Source organism: Manis javanica, chromosome 8 (genome assembly GCF_040802235.1).
Source record: "Manis javanica isolate MJ-LG chromosome 8, MJ_LKY, whole genome shotgun sequence".
NCBI classification, from domain to species: Eukaryota; Metazoa; Chordata; class Mammalia; order Pholidota; family Manidae; genus Manis; species Manis javanica.
Genome location: NC_133163.1, coordinates 83,671,702 through 83,690,127, shown reverse-complemented (window position 1 = coordinate 83,690,127; position 18,426 = coordinate 83,671,702). Strand labels below are relative to the sequence as shown.

General features: G+C 37.4%; 1 protein-coding gene across 4 annotated transcripts in view; it reads left to right on the top strand.

The window, feature by feature from the left end:
* Positions 1–18,426, top strand: part of EMC4 (ER membrane protein complex subunit 4) — a 76,371-nt gene that overhangs the window by 6,411 nt on the left and 51,534 nt on the right. The window lies entirely within an intron of this gene.

The window sequence follows — 18,426 nt, the reverse complement described above, 5'->3', positions numbered from 1 at the left end:
CTTCCCTAGCTCCTCCATTTCTGGGGCTGATGGCATCTCTCTCTCCCCTCCCCCAAGTGCCTCCTCTGCTACAACCTTTACCTTTTCTACTGTGCCTCGCAGCAATGCTACCCTCAGTCTTCAGGTCTCTTACCTTCAGCGCAATGCTTCTCAACTGATGTTCTTGTGCCACCTCTGCCTGGGCTTCCCTCAGGAGTTTGTCTTTTTCCTTGATGGCTTCTGCCTCCTTCAGGACACCTGGCAGCGCTGCCGTCTCGTCTCCAATGGCTGCTTGCTGCCGGTACTCTTGTGCTGCCTCCTCCTGCATCAAGGCCATCTCCTTCCTCTGGGAATCCACAGAGGTTTGCAGCTCATGTTCTTGTGCTACCTCCTCCCGCATCAATGCCACTTCCCTCTTCAGGGCATCCACAGAAGTCTGCAGCTCTCGTTCTCGTGCCACCATTTCTTGGGTCTCCTCTGTAGACCTTTTTAAGACTGAGAAGCAGCCAACCCACAGTTCCTGCTGCCTCACAGGCACAAATGATCTGCTTACTATACCAAGGGCCACCCCTACAGTCTCAGGTGTCACCTCCATCTGCCTCCAGTCTTGGGGTGGGCCCAGTCCTCTAGGAGGCAAGCCACATCAGAACACATACCCACTGGGGGACGATCCACTATCTCCCCATTCACAGAGGCAGCCCGCTGAAGCACCCCTCCCATAAGGGCAGCCTGTCTTTTTCCTTGATCAACAGTGAACCCTGCCGACTTTCGCCAGTTGTCTTACCAATGGGTTTCAGCCCCAGGCAAGTTTGCTATGGATTCAGTGTGACCAAAGAAATTGACAGCAAAATGTTATTTGGGGTGAAAGGGTTTATTACCTGGCTTGTTCTCCTGGTGGTAGGTCAAGCACTGGCGTCTCTGCCTCCGCCCAGAGCACTGGGCCAAGCTCTATATAGCGCAATAATAGCTTATTGCCTAAAGGTGTGGAAGTGGTAGCCTAGCAACAGGCCAGTTACATCATTAGGTGGTTTAAGTTCACTGAGGATCATGGCCATAGGGACCCCAACTTCCCCACAGACTGGTTTCATTCACTTGGCATAGCATTTTCAGTGTTCATCCATTTATCAGTATTTTATTCCTTTTTATTATCAAATAACATTGCATTGTATAGATACACAGTATTTTACTTAAGGCATTTATCAGTTGAGGGGCATTTAGCTGTCTACTATTGTCTTAGTCCATTCAGGCTGCTATAACAAAAATATCATAGACTGGGTGGTTTAAACAACAAACATATTTCTCATAGTTTTGGAGCCTGGGAAGTCCAGGATCAAGACCCTGGCAGATTTGGTGTCTGGCGAGACCCTGCTTCCTGGATCATCAATGGCTATCTTCACAGGTGGAAGGGGCAAGAAGGCTCTCTGGGATCTCTTTCATAAAGTTACCAATTCCATTCATGAGGGCACCACTCTCATGACCTAATCACCTAATACCATCACTTTTGAGGGGCAGGACATACAAATTTAAGGGGGACACAAACATTCAGACTGTAACAGACATTTTGGTCATTATGAATAAAGGCTGCTATGACCATTTGTGTACATTTTTTTTTGTGGACGTGTTTTCATTTCTCTAGGGTATATACCTAGGTGCGGAACAGCTAGATCATATAACTCTGTTTAACCATTTAAGTAACTACCAGTGCTCCAAAGTCACTGCACCATTTTACATTCCCACTGGCAGTGTATAAGGGTTCATTTCTCTACATCTTTGTCAACACTTGGTAATTTTGCCCATATTTTAATTGGGTTGTCTTATTATTAATGAGCTGTAATAGTTCTTTACATATTCTAAACATGTCCCTCGTCAGATATATGATTTGCAGATTTTTCCTCCCATTCAGTGGATAGTGTCCCTTGAAGCACAAGTTGTTTTATTTTGATGAAGTCCAATTTAATTTTTTTTTCTTTTCTTGCTTATGCTTTTGGTGTCATATCTAAGAAATTATTAACTAACTCAAGGCCAATGACTTATACCTATGTCCTCTTCTAAGAGTTTTATTTTTGCTCTTGTATTTAGGTCTCTGACCCATTTAATTTTTGTGGATGATGTGAGGGATCCAAATTCATTCTTTTGCATATAGATATGATTGTCCCAGCAACACTGCTTGAAAAGATTATTGTTTCCTAATTTGACATCCTTGTTGAAAATCAACTGGCCATAAATGTGAGGGCTTCTCCCTTAGAATCTCAATCCCATTCTATTCTTATGCCAGTATCACCTGTATTGATTACTGTAGTAGTTTTGTACTAAGTGTAAGTCCTGTGATTTGGTTTTTCTTTCTAAAGGTTGTTTTGGTTTTTCTGGTTCCCTCCCATTCCCATATGAATTTTAGGATCAGCTTATCAATTTCTATAGGGGGAACTGATAGTAATTGTTTTGAATTTATAGATCAATTTCAGGAGAACTGTTATCTATGTTCCAGACCATTACTAACATGGGATGTCTTTCCATTTGTCTACATCTTTCATTTTTTCTATCAATATTTTGTAGTGTTGAGTATAAAATGTCTTTTGTAAATTTATAAGTATTATATTCTTTTTGGTGCTATTATAAATGGAACAGTTTTCTTCATTTTTCTCATTGCTACTGTATAGAAATACAATCCATTTTTCTATGTTGATCTTGTATTCTGCAACCTTACTGATATGCCAATAAGTTTTAAGGCATGGGATAACTGGAGCATCTTTCATTTATTCCTACAATGTCCATCTTAACCTCTTCCTTATCTTATTCTTATTCCATTGCCTCTGCTTTAGTTCAGGGCCTCTCCATTAATGGCCTGGGTCATCCCCTAGCCTTCTAACAGAGCTTCCTGCTTTTGTTGATCCCTCCAGCAATTCCTCTCCTACACTGTTGCCAGAATGAGTTGTCTGAAACATGAACTTGCATGTGATTTATTCACTTTGAATCATTGAATAACTGACATCTAAGGGCTTGGAATATTATTCTCAAAGCTCGCAAAATCTTTTATTATCTGCTCCCTCATATGACAATGTCACCTTCCACAGTAGACCTTTGGCTTCATACCACAATGCCTTCAGACACACTGATTACTTTGCCCAGACTGCCTTTCCTCAATTAGCTAACCCCTACCCATCTCCAATTTGGGATACTTCCATGAATCTTTTCTTTATGGCCTCCTTTCCATTGGATTTAGATGTTCTTCCTGTGTGAGCCCATCAAGTCCTTCATTTCTGTCCACTGTTGAGCCTAACACACTATGCCAAAGTTGGAAACTGCTAGAGGGCACAGACCAAGTCTGACTGTTCTTCACATTGCTAACACCTACCACACCAGTGAACAGTGTCCAAATAAAAGAGAGAAGGTAAGAAATTGAAGCTTGAAAAGGGTTGGTTTAACTTCAGAATTTAGTCTCCAGATACACTTTTGGAGGAAGAGGTAGAAAACAGAACCACTGCTTCCCCATCCTGAAGCCTCCCCTGATGAAAGGAGGCCAGCCTTTTGTGAAATTGACTCCCACTTGTGAAACATGTGTCCTTTCCAATAGATATTCTGCTTTATGGTTATATTTGAATAATAAATATCTTTCATATATACAAAGGATGTACAGTGAGACAAACTGTAGTAAAATCAAACTGTGTATCATAGTAGCATAATTATTTCTTTTCTCTGCCTTAAGGCACTGACTGGCTTATTAGTTATTTTAGCATAAATTTCCTTATTTTTCCTTACCTTTATTGGTGGATGACAACTTAGCCACAGATTAGACCTGATCTTGCCAATTTTGATGCAAAGGTTTTGGTATCTACTAGAACCTCTATAGTGAAGGAAAAATCAAACACCTTTGATTTCTTGCCATGTTTAGCAAAATAAATTTTAAATGGAACTTTTTATTTTCTTGCTCCACCTATACCCAGAAAGGCACAGCACCATTACAGTGATTTTGTGTGGTGTAGTAGCAAACATACATGGTTAAAAGTATATATAACAGAGGATTGGATTAAAGATGGTGGCCTGAGAGGAGAGACAGAGGCTTCCTTCTAAAACTGGATAAAATTAGAAAATTTAATTGGTGCAACTAATCCTGAGTGAGCAACAGGAAAGAGGACTGCGTCAGACTGCACACACCTGAAGAAAAGAGCAGACCTCACCCAACGGAGTAATGTACCAGAGCTGTGGCTCCCCGGGACCCGTGTGGCTCCCCGGGACCCGAGCCCCCAACCCCCACCCCAGCTCACTGGCGGGAGGAAGAGAAACGGAGCAGGGAGGGAGTGGAAGGCTTGGGACTGCTGAATATCTAGCTCCGGAGATCTGACTGGGAGCACAAACCTACATTTCATGGTGCTTTGAAGAGACTCGCATGACTACCGGGTTGGAAAGTTAATACAGGCAGAGTTTCTGGGGCAGCTGGGATTCCGGCTGCTTGTGGAAAGCAGGGATCCATATCCGGCTGCTCTGGGACAAAAACTTATACCTGTGTGACCGGCCCACTGGCTCAGGCAGTGGAGACAGACACAGCAGCCAGGAGGCGGGGAACAGCTCTTTCCTCCCCCCAGGCACCAGTACCGCTCCCCTGGGACCCCTGTCATTGCTTCAGGGGCTGAGCAGCTCCAGAATAGAGCTTTTGGACACTAGAGGGCGCCATATACAAATATGAAACGCCAAAGGAACCTTTTCCAGAGTAAAATTATTAATACAACTCCCGAGAAAGATTTAAATGATATGGACCTCGTGACTCTTCCTGAAAGGGAGTTCAAAACAAAAGTCATCAACATTCTAATGGAGGTATGGAAAGACATCCAAGAACTCAGGAATGAATTCAGGTCGGAGATCCAATCATTGAAGAGCACAACGGAGGGTATTAAAAGCAGGTTGCATACGGTGGAGAAGACAATAAATGAAATAGAAACTAGAGAAGAGGAATACAAAGAAGCTGAGGCACAGAGAGAAAAAAGGATCTCTAATAATGAAAGAATATTGAGAGAACTGTGTGATTGACCAATCCAAGCAAAACAATATTCACATTATAGGGATACCAGAAGAAGAAGAGAGAGAGAAAGGGATAAAAAGTGTCTTTGAGGAGGTAGTTGCTGAAAACTTCCTCAATCTGGGGAAGGACATAGTGTCTTAGGCCATGGAGATCCATAGATCTCCCAACACAAGGGACCCAAGAATGACAACACCAAGACACATAGTAATTAAAATGGGAAAGATCAAGGATAAGGACAGACTGTTAAAAGCAGCCAGAGAGAGAAATAAGATCACATACAAAGGAAAGCCCATCAGGCTAACATCAGACTTCTCAGCAGAAACCTTACACGCCAGAAGGGAGTGGCATGATGTATTTAATGCCATGAAGCAGAAGGACCTGGAACCAAGATTACTTTATCTGACAAGATTATCATTTAAATTTGAGGGAGGGATTAAACAATTTCCAGATAATCAAAAGCTGAGAGAATTTACCTCCCACAAACCATCTCTACAGTCTATTTTGGTGGGACTGCTATAGATGGAAGTGCCTAAGGTTAAATAGCTATCACCAGAGGTAATAAAACCACAGTGAAGAAAGTAGAACAGCTAATTACAAAGCAAATGCAGATTTAAATTAACTATCCTCAACATCAATCAAGGGATAGACAAAAAGTACAGAATTTGATACCTAATATATATATAAAGAATGAAGGAGGAAGAAAAAGGAGGAGAAATAGAAAAGAACCTTTAGATTGTGTTTGTAACAGCATATTAAGTGAGGTAAGTTAGACTCTTAGTTAAGGAAAGTAACCTGGAACCTTTGGTAACCACGAATCTAAAGCCAGAAATGGCAATAAGTACATACCTATCGATAATCACCCTAAATGTAAATGGACTGAATGCACCAAACAAAAGACATACAGTCAGTGAATGGATAAAAAAACAAGAGCCATCTATATGCTGCTTACAAGACACTCACCTTAAACCCAAAGACATGCACAGACTAACAGTGAAGGGATGGAAAAAGATATTTCATGCAAACAATAGGGAGAAAAAAACAGGTGTTGCAGTACTAGTACCAGATGAAATAGACTTCAAAACAAAGAAAGTAACAAGAGATAAAGAAGGACATTATGTAATGATAAAGGGTTCAGTTGAACAAAAGGATATAACCATTATAAATATATTTGCACCCAACACAGAAGCACCAGCATATGTGAAACAAATACTAACAGAACTAAAGGAGGAAATAGAATGCAATGCATTCACTTTGGGAGACTTCAAGACACCACTCACTCCAAAGGACAGATCTACCAGACAGAAAATAAGTAAGGACACAGAGGCACTGAACAACACAATAGAACAGATGGGCCTAATAGACATCTATAGAACTCTACATCCAAAAGCAATAGGATACACATTCTTCTCAAGTGCACATGGAACATTCTCCAGAATAGACCACATACTAGGCCACAAAAAGAGCCTCTGTAAATTCAAAACTTTGAAATTCAAACAACCAATTTTTGAGACACCAAAGGTATAAAACTAGAAATAAATTGTACAAAGAAAGCAAAAAGGCTCACAAACACATGGAGGCTTAACAACATGCTCCTAAATAGTCAATACATCAAAGACCAAATTAAAATGGAGATCCAGCAATATATGGAAATAAATGACAACAACACAAAGCCCCAACTTCTGTGGGATGCAGTGAAAGCAGTCTTAAGAGGAATGTATATAGCAAGCCAGGCATATTTAAAGAAGGAAGAACAAACCGAAATGAATAGGCTAACATCACAATCAAAATTGGGAAAAGAAGAACAAATGGGGCCTAAAGTCAGCAGAAGGAGGGACATAATAAAGATAAGAGAAGAAATAAATAAAATAGAGAAGAATAAAAGAGAAAAAATCAATGAAACCAAGAGCTGGGTCTTAAAAAAGTAAACAAAGTAGATAAGTCCAGAGCCAGACTTATTAAGAGAAAAAGAGAATCAACACACATCAACAGAATCAGAAATGAGAGAAAGGAAACATCACGATGGACCCAACAGAAATACAAAGAATTATTAGAGAATACTATGAAAACCTATAGGCTAAAAAGCTGGAAAACCTAGAAGAAATGGACAACTTCCTAGAAAAATACAACCTTCCAAGACTGACCAAGGAAGAAACACAAAATCTAAACAAACCAATTACCAGCAAAGAAATTGAATCAGTAATCATAAAACTACCCAAGAACAAAACCCCCGGGCCAGATGGATTTACCTCGGAATTTTATAAGACATACAGAGAAGATATAATTCCCATTCTCCTTAAAGTTTTCTAAACAATAGAAGACGAGGGAATACTCCCAAACTCATTCTATGAAGCCAACATCACCCTAATACCAAAACCAGGCAAAGATCCCACCAAAAAAGAAAATTACAGACCAATAACCCTGATGAACATAGATGCAAAAATACTCAACAAAATATTAGCAAACCAAATTCAAAAATATATCAAAAGGATCGTACACCATGACCAGGGGGGATTCATCCCAGGGATGCAAGGATGGTACAACATTCGAAAGTCCATCAACATCATCCACCACATCAACAAAAAGAAACACAAAAACCACATGATCATCTCCATAGATGCTGAAAAAGCATTTGACAAAGTTCAACATCCATTCATGATAAAAACTCTCAGCAGCAAAATGGGAATAGAGGGCAAGTACCTCAACATAATAAAGGCCATCTATGATAAACCCACAGCCAACATTATATTGAACAACAAGAAGCTGAAAGCTTTTCCTCTGAGATCGGGTACAAGTCAGGGATGCCCACTCTCCCCCTGTTATTCAACATAGTACTGCAGGTCCTAGCCACGGCAATCAGACAAAACAAAGAAATACAAGGAATCCAGATTGGTAAAGAAAAAGTCAAACTGTCACTATTTGCAGATGACATGATATTGTACATAAAAAACCCTAAAGACTCCACTCCAAAGCTACTAGAACTAATATCTGAATTCAGCAAAGTTGCAGGATACAAAATTAATACACAGAAATCTGTTGCCTTCCTATACACTAACGATGAACTAACATAAAGAGAAATCAGGAAAACAATTCCATTCCCAATTGCATCAAAAAGAATAAAATATTTAGGAATAAACCTTACAAGGAAGTGAAAGACCTATACCCTGAAAACTATAAGACACTCTTAAGAGAAATTAAAGAGGACACTAACAAATGGAAACTCATCCCACGCTCTTGGCTAGGAAGAATTAATATCATCAAAATGGCAGGGAAAAAGCAATATACAGATTTGATTCAATCCCTATCAAATTACCAACAACATTCTTCAACAAACTAGAACAAATAGTTCAAAAATTCATATGGAAACACCAAAGACCCCAAATAGCCAAAGCAATCCGGACAAGGAAGAATAAAGTTGGGGGGATCTCGCTCCCCAACTTCAAGTTCTACTACAAAGCCACAGTAATCAAGACAGTCTGGTACTGGCACAAGAACAGAGCCACAGACCAATGGAACAGAATAGAGACCCCAGATAGTAACCCAAACATTTATGGTCAATTAATATATGAGAAAGGAGCCATGGACATACAATGGGGAAATGACAGCCTCTTCAACAGCTGGTGTTGGCAAAACTGGACAGCTACCTGTAAGAGAATGAAACTGGATCACTGTCTAACCCCATGCACAAAAGTAAATTCGAAATGGATCAAAGACTGAATGTAAGTCATGAAACCATAAAACTCTTAGAAAAAAACATAGGCAAAAATCTCTTGGAGATAAACATGAACGACTTCTTCATGAACACATCTCCCCGGTCAAGGGAAACAAAAGCAAAAATGAACAAGTGGGACTATATCAAGCTGAAAAGCTTCTGTACAGCAAAGGACACCATCAATAGAACAAAAAGGTACCCTACAGTATGGGAGAATATATTCATAAATGACAGATCCGATAAAGGGTTGACATTTAAAATATATAAAGAGCTCACGCACCTCAACAAACAAAAAGCAAATAATCCATTTAAAAAATGGGCAGAGGAGCTAAACAGACAGTTCTCCAAAGAAGAAATTCAGATGGCCAACAGACACATGAAAAGATGCTCCACATCGCTTGTCATCAGAGAAATGCAAATTAAAACAATGAGATATCACCTCACACCAGTAAGGATCGCCACCATCCAAAAGACAAACAACAACAAATGTTGGCGAGGTTGTGGAGAAAGGGGAACCCTCCTACACTGCTGGTGGGAATGTAAACTAGTTCAACCATTGTGGAAAGCAGTATGGAGGTTCCTGAAAAAGCTCAAAATAGAAATACCATTTGACCCAGGAATTCCACTTCTAGGAATTTACCCTAAGAATGCAGCACTCCAGTTTGAAAAAGACAGGTGCACCCCTATGTTTATTGCAGCACTATTTCCAATAGCCAAGAAATAGAAGCAACCTAAATGTCCTTCAGTAGATGAATGGATAAAGAAAATGTGGTACATATACACAATGGAATATTACTCAGCCATAAGAAAAAAAACAGACCCTACCATTTACAACAACATGGATGGAGCTAGAGGGTATTATGCTCAGTGAAATAAGCCAGGCGGAGAAAGACAAGTACCAAATGATTTCACTCATATGTGGAGTATAAGAACAAAGGAAAACTGAAGGAACAAAACAGCAGCAGAATCACAGAACCCAAGAATGGACTAACGGTTACCAAAGGGAAAGGGACTGAGCAGGAGGGGCTGGAAGGGACGGATAAGGGCAGGGAAAAAGAAAGGGGGCCTTATGATTAGCATGTATAGTGTGTGTGGGAGCGGGCATAGGGAGGAATGTGCAACACAGAGAAGACAAATAGTGAGTCTACAGCATCTTACTACGCTGATGGACAGTGACTGTAATGGGGTTTGTTGGGGGGGACTTGGTGAAGGTGGGCGTCTAGTAACCATAATGTTCTTCATGTAATTGTAGATTAATGATAATAAAATGAATATTAAAAAAGTATATATAACAGTTATATGCACATAAGATATATTTTAGATCTTAGATGAAATTATGGCTATCAAGAACAATTGAGACTTCATAGAAACTGATTAAAACATCCATATGATTTAATAAGTATCACACAAAAGTAAAAATAGTAGACACATGTCCAAAGAGAATAAAACTATTTGAAGATTCACAAAATTTGCAAATACGGCAAGGATTACAGTAGTAGCTATTTAATTAAATGCCTTATTCAAAGGTCAAATTTTGCCCAGAATGTCCCACCTCCACTCCTCTTTCCCACCTCCTTTGTCTTCCATTCTGGGAGAGGAATCTAGCTTAAAGGCTAAGAGCACAGACTCTAGTCAGGTTGTCTACTTTTGACAGTTTTAGCTGTGTGGCCTTGGGTAAGTCAGTTAAATTGTCTGCACTTCCATTTCCTCATAACAGTTATAGTACCTACCGTATGGTTGTGGTGATCACAAAATGAGTTCATAAATGTGAAGTACTCAGATCATTGCTTGGCACAGTGTTCAGTGTTTGCTATTATTATCCAGAAACTTTCTTCGAGGGCCTTCCATTACAGCAAGGGCTCTTAAAAAGGATGAAATATCTGTGTTGTTTAGCATTGCCTTTGATCTGCAATAACACATACATATATACAATATCTGATTTCTGATTAGAAATGATTTTTATTATTAGAAAAATTTGTATTAATGTAAAACTGCAATCAAACACTAACAACTCTTGGGAGAATAAAAAGGGAGAAGGGAGGAGGGAAAAAAAATCACCTGATTCTCATAAATCTCTGACTTGGTCAAACTGTTTTGGGTAAACAGGTGTAAAATGTCAGAGGAGCTCATGAATGGAAATCAAGATTTGAATGTAGGAGCAAAAAATGCGCTTGTGGGACATGATTACAGCATTGATGGGGCTCCACAGAAATGTTTAAATTCCCTACAAATGCTGAAAAGATCACAAACTGAAATCAAGTGACTCAGCAAATCCTGTTAGTGGAAGGCAATGCATTTATTGAGTGCTTTTCCAAACTGTTATAATGTTTCTATAATTATAGAAACTCAAAGCTTATAATCAACTGTTGTGTATTTATTAAGATCTCTAACATCTTAAGTTTACAAAAAGTTGGCAAGTCAGGCAAAAGGAGCTTAGTTTGTTAAAGATGAAGGATTTAGCTCAGCTTCAGGCCCAGGCTTCAGAAATATAAAAAAGGTCTCAGTTGATACAAAACATTGTCTAAATCTATCTTCCCAAGCCAAATTTGACATCACTTTTTCAAGATACTTTTCCTCTGTGGTGTCAGTATGTTTAGTATGCTGATGTATAGTATGCTGAGGGCTTATTATCATGAAACAGTTAATTACTATTTTGGGGTATTGAGCTGAATCAGGCTCATTTTTTCTCATACATGTAAATAAAACCTACTTCACTTAATAATCTGAGTGTTTTTAGTGTTTAAACTCAGGGTCCCCTGATCCTAGTCCAGTGGTCTTTCTCCTCTGCTACATTACTTGATTTTGCATGTGCTAAGGAAGAGCTTCCTTCTAAATCTTTAAAAGGAAAAACTCAAGTTCCTGTGAACAAAGCAACTTCAGAATTAAAAATTCATCAATTTCATTTGGGACAGTTTAGGGAATATAATTATTCTAGGCTAACCACACCCATACAAGAGAGTTTTTAGCCTATGGTTTTATCTTATGCATTAGAAATGCAATCTGCAGTCATTGCATAACCACTGTAGAGTGCCAGTTTCACCAACCAATAGTATTTTAGGTAAAATATCATCTCAGGGAGGAGGAGGTGACGGGTAGGTATGTTTAGAGGATATGATTTTATATAATTTACATATAAATTTTTCACCCCATAAAGATAATGGCATCATCACAAACTCAAAGGAGATCTAGTTTTGCTTTTGCATATCATTTATAATTAAAACATGACTTTTCCCTGAAGAGCCAAAAGTAGCAATTTAGGAAGACTGTTGCTGCAACAATTCAGGAAAGAAAAAGTGAAAAATGGATACTTAGAATTTACCAAGTAGCCATTTACCTCAGTATGGTGCAGGACACAAGCAGTGAAGGCATGTGTAGTCTAGCAGACCTACAATCTAAAATATAAACAAAGATGTACATGACATGTAGTAGAAAATCCAAGTATTGTAAAGGAGGGTGAAAAAAAGTTTTTTAGGAAAATTTTAATGTTTTTTAAAGCAGCATTCATTTCAGCTTCCCAAGGTAGTAATGGCTAAACAAGTCATTATTGTTAACTACAGGCACTGTGTTTTACAGATCTCTAGAAGTTACTCATCGTGTATAATTTTAAGTTTACACTCATTAAACAACTCTTCATTCCTCCCCCACCCCCGCTATTCCCTGGCAACCATTCTATTTTTTATGCCTCTTCAGTTTATTTTAGCTATCTCATGAAGTGGAATCATGCTTTTATCCTTCTGTGACTTATTTCCTTTAGCATGTCTTCCAGGTCCATCCATGTTGTCACAAATGGTTGAGTTCCTTTTTATGGCTGAATAATATTTCATTGTGTGTACATAACACATTGATCTGTTAATGGACACTTACGTTATTTCCTTACCTTGGCTACTGTGAATAATGCTATATTGTGCGTTTAAAATATTGATAAGGGTAGATCTCATGATAGGTGTTCTTACCACACATACACACACACAAAAGGACATAAGGAAACTTGTGGACGAGGTGATGGATATGTTTATTACTTTGTGGTGATGGTATCACAGGTAGACACCTGTGTATATGTCCAATTCATCAAATTATATGCATTAAGTGTATGTCTGCACTAAGTTTTTGTGTATCAATTACACCTCAAAAAAGCCGTAAAAAAAATTTAAAACAAGCTTATGATGATCTGGTGTAATCAATTCTAGGTCAAGTTCTCATAGGGAAAAGTTCCGAGCAGCTTACCTGTTAAACAACTTACAGGGACCCCATCACAAAATGTCTGTGAAAGTTGTTCCTTTATCTACTTGATGCCACTCACTATTCTAAAAAGACATCAGTGGATGATGAGCTAATATAAAGAATGAATATCATCCATCTAATTTAGAAATAAACATGGATAGCCAATATATACACAAAACACCCTCTTCAACTTTACTTGAGTTTTGATTATAAAGCTGGGAGGGACTTAGCAACACCAGGGCAAATAGCTTCCTTCTTCTGCAGACAGTCATATAGTAAAAAGTAACATAGAACATAAAGAAAATAACTTTTAAATGTTCAATATACTACCTTATGTACTTGAGTATGAAAAGTTTCAAAGTTATTCCCAAAAGCTTGGTTTTAGGGTCACAGTACATTTAGGATTTTAGAACTCTTTGAGGACAGGGACTGTACCTAACCTTTGTGCTTAACATCAAAAAGCACACAGCAAGTGATCTGTTGATTATGGGCAGCCTTCACTACCTCAACCAGTTGAATCTTATTACCCAATGGGCATCTGGTAGCTTAATGCTGCCTCTGTTTAGCATCAGGATTGAAATAGAGAACTTTAGACATAGCCTCAATCATACTTATTAGTATTTATTGGGACATAAAACCACCTTCTCAGTTTTCCAATAAAAGTGTTGAGAAACTTATCTGAAAGATGACTTTTAGAGATCTGTATAATCAGAAAGATTAACAGAAGAAATTTGTATTAGTCTAACTGGAAGAAAAAAAATGCCATAGATTCAAATTAAGTTTTAAAACACTTCTCTTTATATAGATTTAAACACTTGTTAACAACTTAATTGTTGAATGTTGAACCAAATGTTTCTTTGGTATCTGTGAACATGTGGCTTAAAATGGTTATATGTATATTTATGTGCGTGTGTGTGTGTGTGTATGTACATTTCCAAACTGTCCAAATGTTACAATTTACTCATATCACTGCTAATAAATACTGCAAGGATATACTTGAGGAAGCTTTCTCTTCTATATAGCCAGCTGTTGCTTTTTTCTTAAAAGATGGATCAAGAGATAATAATAGTACACATGAAATTCATACCACATGTGATATGACAAATCGGGTTATGCCAGCTGCTATAATCTCATGGAAGCTTTGTGTATTTTATGAATATCTTTTAGTTAAAGTATTTGATTTCAAAGATACAATATACTTCCTCAAATATTACACACGTCAGCTGCTGAATTAACACTTAAAAGCACTTTTTATGTGATTTAAACACAAAATTTACAACTGAGTCCTCCCATATCAACTTGTATTTTCAAAGAATTATTAGTACCACTACCTAATAAAGATAACAGAAAAAGAAAGTCATGTTATTTTCATTTAGTTCAAATTACAAAAGTATATTATCTGTCCAAGAAAATCTTGAAAGATATATTGTGTAATACTATTCTAAAACATTAGCTATTTTCTAGAAGCTACACCAAACAGGTCAATTATTGTACTCACTGTAACTTCCACTACTTAATTCCAAACTTGTATCAATATTTAAGTAATGAAATTTACAGAAAATTTATGTAATTTGGCAAAGTAGAGAAATTTTTAAAGCAAACTTTTGCTGCTTCATATTCTGAAAGATTTGAAGAATGAAGTCATTACAAACATTACATGGATTTTGACAAAGCAGAAATGGTTAAAATTATTAGACTTAAGGCAATAATATGGCCCTGAATCAATACTATCAGATATTCTTAAAAGTCTAACGTTAGGTTTGTTTCAGTTGCTATATAGTCATCTTTAAAAACTAATTTTATCTTTATTTTTTAAAGTTTGTAAAAGACAAAAAAAACCTACACAAAATACTGAAGAATTTAAAATTATTAATCAGAAGGGTACTAAATTTCTGTTGATTTGTTTTGTTATTAGTAGGTTTAGTAAGTATGAGTCAAAACAAAATTATACCAGGTAAAATCACCAATTACTTTATAAATGGGGAGAATAAAGATTATTGTCCTTTGAATCAAACATTTCAGTGGTTCTTTGTGAAAACAACCCAATATAAAGTGTGATCGAAAGAGTTGATGCAGATTAAGGATTTTTGCCTGGTTAGTAATGTTAACAACACAAAAATGCTATAGGAGAGTGATCATTATTCAGTAAGTCCTTAGCGCACACATTTGTAAGAAAATTTCCTTCCCTTTATCTACACAAAGATATAACAATTATGGTTGATTATAGCACAGGATAATACTCATTTTTTATGAGTGTATGTGTATAAAATCATTAGCTTTTACCTACCTGTTACTATTATTCACCATTATTTTTTTCTCCATTTCTAGCATTGAGTTTCTTCCAGGATGGAATGCAGTGGTTACTTTTAAAGGAAGAATATAGCATCTAGAGAACAATTATTTAGGCAGAAGAAAAAAATTATTTGGTTAGAAACACCTCACTAAATAAATACTTTACAGAAGATGCTTTGAGAGATTAGGAATGGATTTATCCAGATGAAGTGAATCTTAAAAATCAATTGCAGTTCTACACTGACTCAATATTCATAGACTTGCTTAATGTTATTTTACAAATATGGACTCAGCTACTATTTACTTAGAAAGCTTTTTGATGGCTAGAGGACATACACCACAGTGTAAGTTGGAATTTTGTTCCTAAATAGTTAGGAGCACTTAAACCTACGTGTTCTTTTCAAAAAAAAATATATTGCTTTTCCTTATAAGCCCTCTTCCTAACACTTAAAAAAAAATCAGGTAATGATTAGCAAAGGTCAAAGAAAATAATTCTATATTGAGAAGTCTCCAAAAGTACTTCTCAAATATTTTTTTGGCCTCTTACAATTTCCCCAAACAAAATTAAGATACTGCTCAGAACATAGAGCTTTAATAGGGAAAAGTTTTTCAGTTACCATTTCCAGTGTATGGAAAGTAGGGAACAACATACCAATTATCAGTATGTATAATATGAGTCCAATTGCATTAAAAATATGCACACACAAAGAGGAAAATATGGAAGGACACTTGTTCTGCCAGGTGGATGACATTATGGGTATTTAATTTTCTTCTTTTTACTATTCTAATTTTCAGAAATAGGCATGAACTACTTCAGAAACTTAAAAAAGGAACTTAAGGTAAAAGACTATATCTCACATGACTTTCAATTAGTTTAAAGTAGAAACACAAAACACCAAAGTGAGTGCCTCAATTCTAAGAAAATTTATGTATGTTTTACACATTATACAAAATACTGTAATTTTGCTCTTTGTAGATGGTCATCACTCGCATGGATCTTGTGTGGAATGTAGAAACCATAGAATAAACAAATATAACCTTTAAGAAATACATTTTAGCTAAGATTTTATTTTGTTGTATCAACTTCTATAAATCACTTTCCTAAAACACAAAGAAAACTGATTATTTTAATTCTAGAACTACTCACTGTTAGCTGCTATGATATCACAATTAACTTTGGATTATTAAAGTACTTCCTTGTACAATGTATGCCCAGAGACGCCACATCCTAGCATTTTATTCCTAAGAATTAAATGCCTACTACTTGCCAAGCTTATGCTATGTACTGGGGATGTGACAGAGAATACAATCTCTGGCCTCATGGTAGGACAGGTAATAAGCAATTACAAAACAGTGATAAGCAGTGTTAAGAGAAGAACAGGGTTGAGATGGAAGTGTGTAGCACTGTAACAGACTAACAGGTTTCAGGGAAGGCTTCCCAGAGGAACTGTGTTTAAGCTGAGATTGGAAGGCTAAGAAGGTGATAAACGGGAGAACCTGAGAGAGAAGAGCATTCAGGCAAACAAACCATTTGCAGGGAAAGTGTAATGTTTTCCAGAAACAGGAACAAGTTTATTCTAGCTGGAACACTGGGAGCAGAGTGAAGGATGTGTTATCAAGATTGTAAATCAAGACTGTGTAGACTCTCTCCTAAGAGGCCTTAATGAGTGACATGGTAAATGTGTGCTTTATAGACTACTCTGGGGCAGCATGCGTGAAGAATAGGTTACAGAGATGGAGGACCAATGCCAGAGAGACAAGACAGAAGGCTGCTGGAATACCGAACACCAAGATAGAGGCAGGAGAGGTGGAGAAGTGTAGAAAGATCAGAGAAATTTAGGGGGTTGCACCAACAGGATTTGACGAGTGATTTAGAGATGATTCAAAAGTTTGTGACTTAATATTATCATTGATATTAGAAGTATCCAATGATAATAGAAATCCAGGACCCAGGCAACTTTTTTTTTCTCCCTATGGGTGTTGGGGGATAGGGTTGATGCAGCAGAGGTGGCAAATGAGATCAATTACGGGTATACTGAATTTTAAGATGTCTTAGCTATCCCAATGAATGTTCACGGCAACTGGATATAAAGTTTATGAGCTAAGAGGTTAAGAGCAAGATACGTATTTGAGAATGATAAACATACAGTTCAATGTTTGCCCAACATTAAAAAAAACGCGTGTATTTATCAACCAAAAATTGGCCTCCCTTCCACCCCCAAAATGAGAACAATTAATGTAGATAGTAAAGGAGTCCATGGGAATAAACAATGTTTTTCAGGGTAATGGTAGAGGAGAGAAGAGACCTTAAAACAGAAGTTTAGATAGTAGAGAACACCAATGTCTAAGAGACAGGCAGAGAAGGCTTCAAGAGAAGAGAACTGAAAAGTGAGTGGGTTCTCCCCTTTACTGACTTCTTATCACCTAAGTAAAAGGAATTGGATGCTTAAGGGGAAAAGATGAGCTTCTTTCAAATGTAATGTAAGCATTAGAACCTGCCTTAAAGAAAGGTATTAACCTTCATTTTTTCTGCTGTTGTTGAGACTAAGCTACAGGTATGGAGAGGAACTGGTGAGTGTACTTCAAGGCAAGTGAGAGGTGAGGTAGGTCCTCATTCACCTGTTCAACTAATTTTATACAAAGAGTTAATTAAGTTTTTTCTTTTCTTTCCTTCTTTCATTATAAAATGAAAGTAGAAAAGCAAATGGATGCTATGTGCTTTTGACTTCTGGAAGGTGAGGTCTAATTCCAATCCAGGCTCCATGTTGCAGGTTTGGTTCATAAATGCGAGAGTAATTCTATCAATTCAGTGTATTGCAGGACTCCTACAACACTTCCTTGCCCTAGAAAATACTTTGAACCAATTCTTCTTTGCTTTGGTGTAAATCCATAGTGTCAGACTCTTGGCCAGGTCCAGGACGTTTAAAAAAAAAAAAAAAGAAAATCCTGGTTTACATATGAATGAAAATACAGAATACCATAAAGCATAAGAATCAACACTAGTTCAAGTGTATTTGGGGGCTGAATCCTTATCCAGACTCCTGGCATCTTCCATCTGAAAACTTCATAGTTCAAAGAATTCTGTGTATCAAAAAGTAATAATACATAACAAGCTTTGCTATGAAAACAGTGGCAGCTGTGGGGCTGCCTTCCACAGAACTACTGTTACACAGTAATTATATATTTTTGTATGTTATGATTAATTACAGTC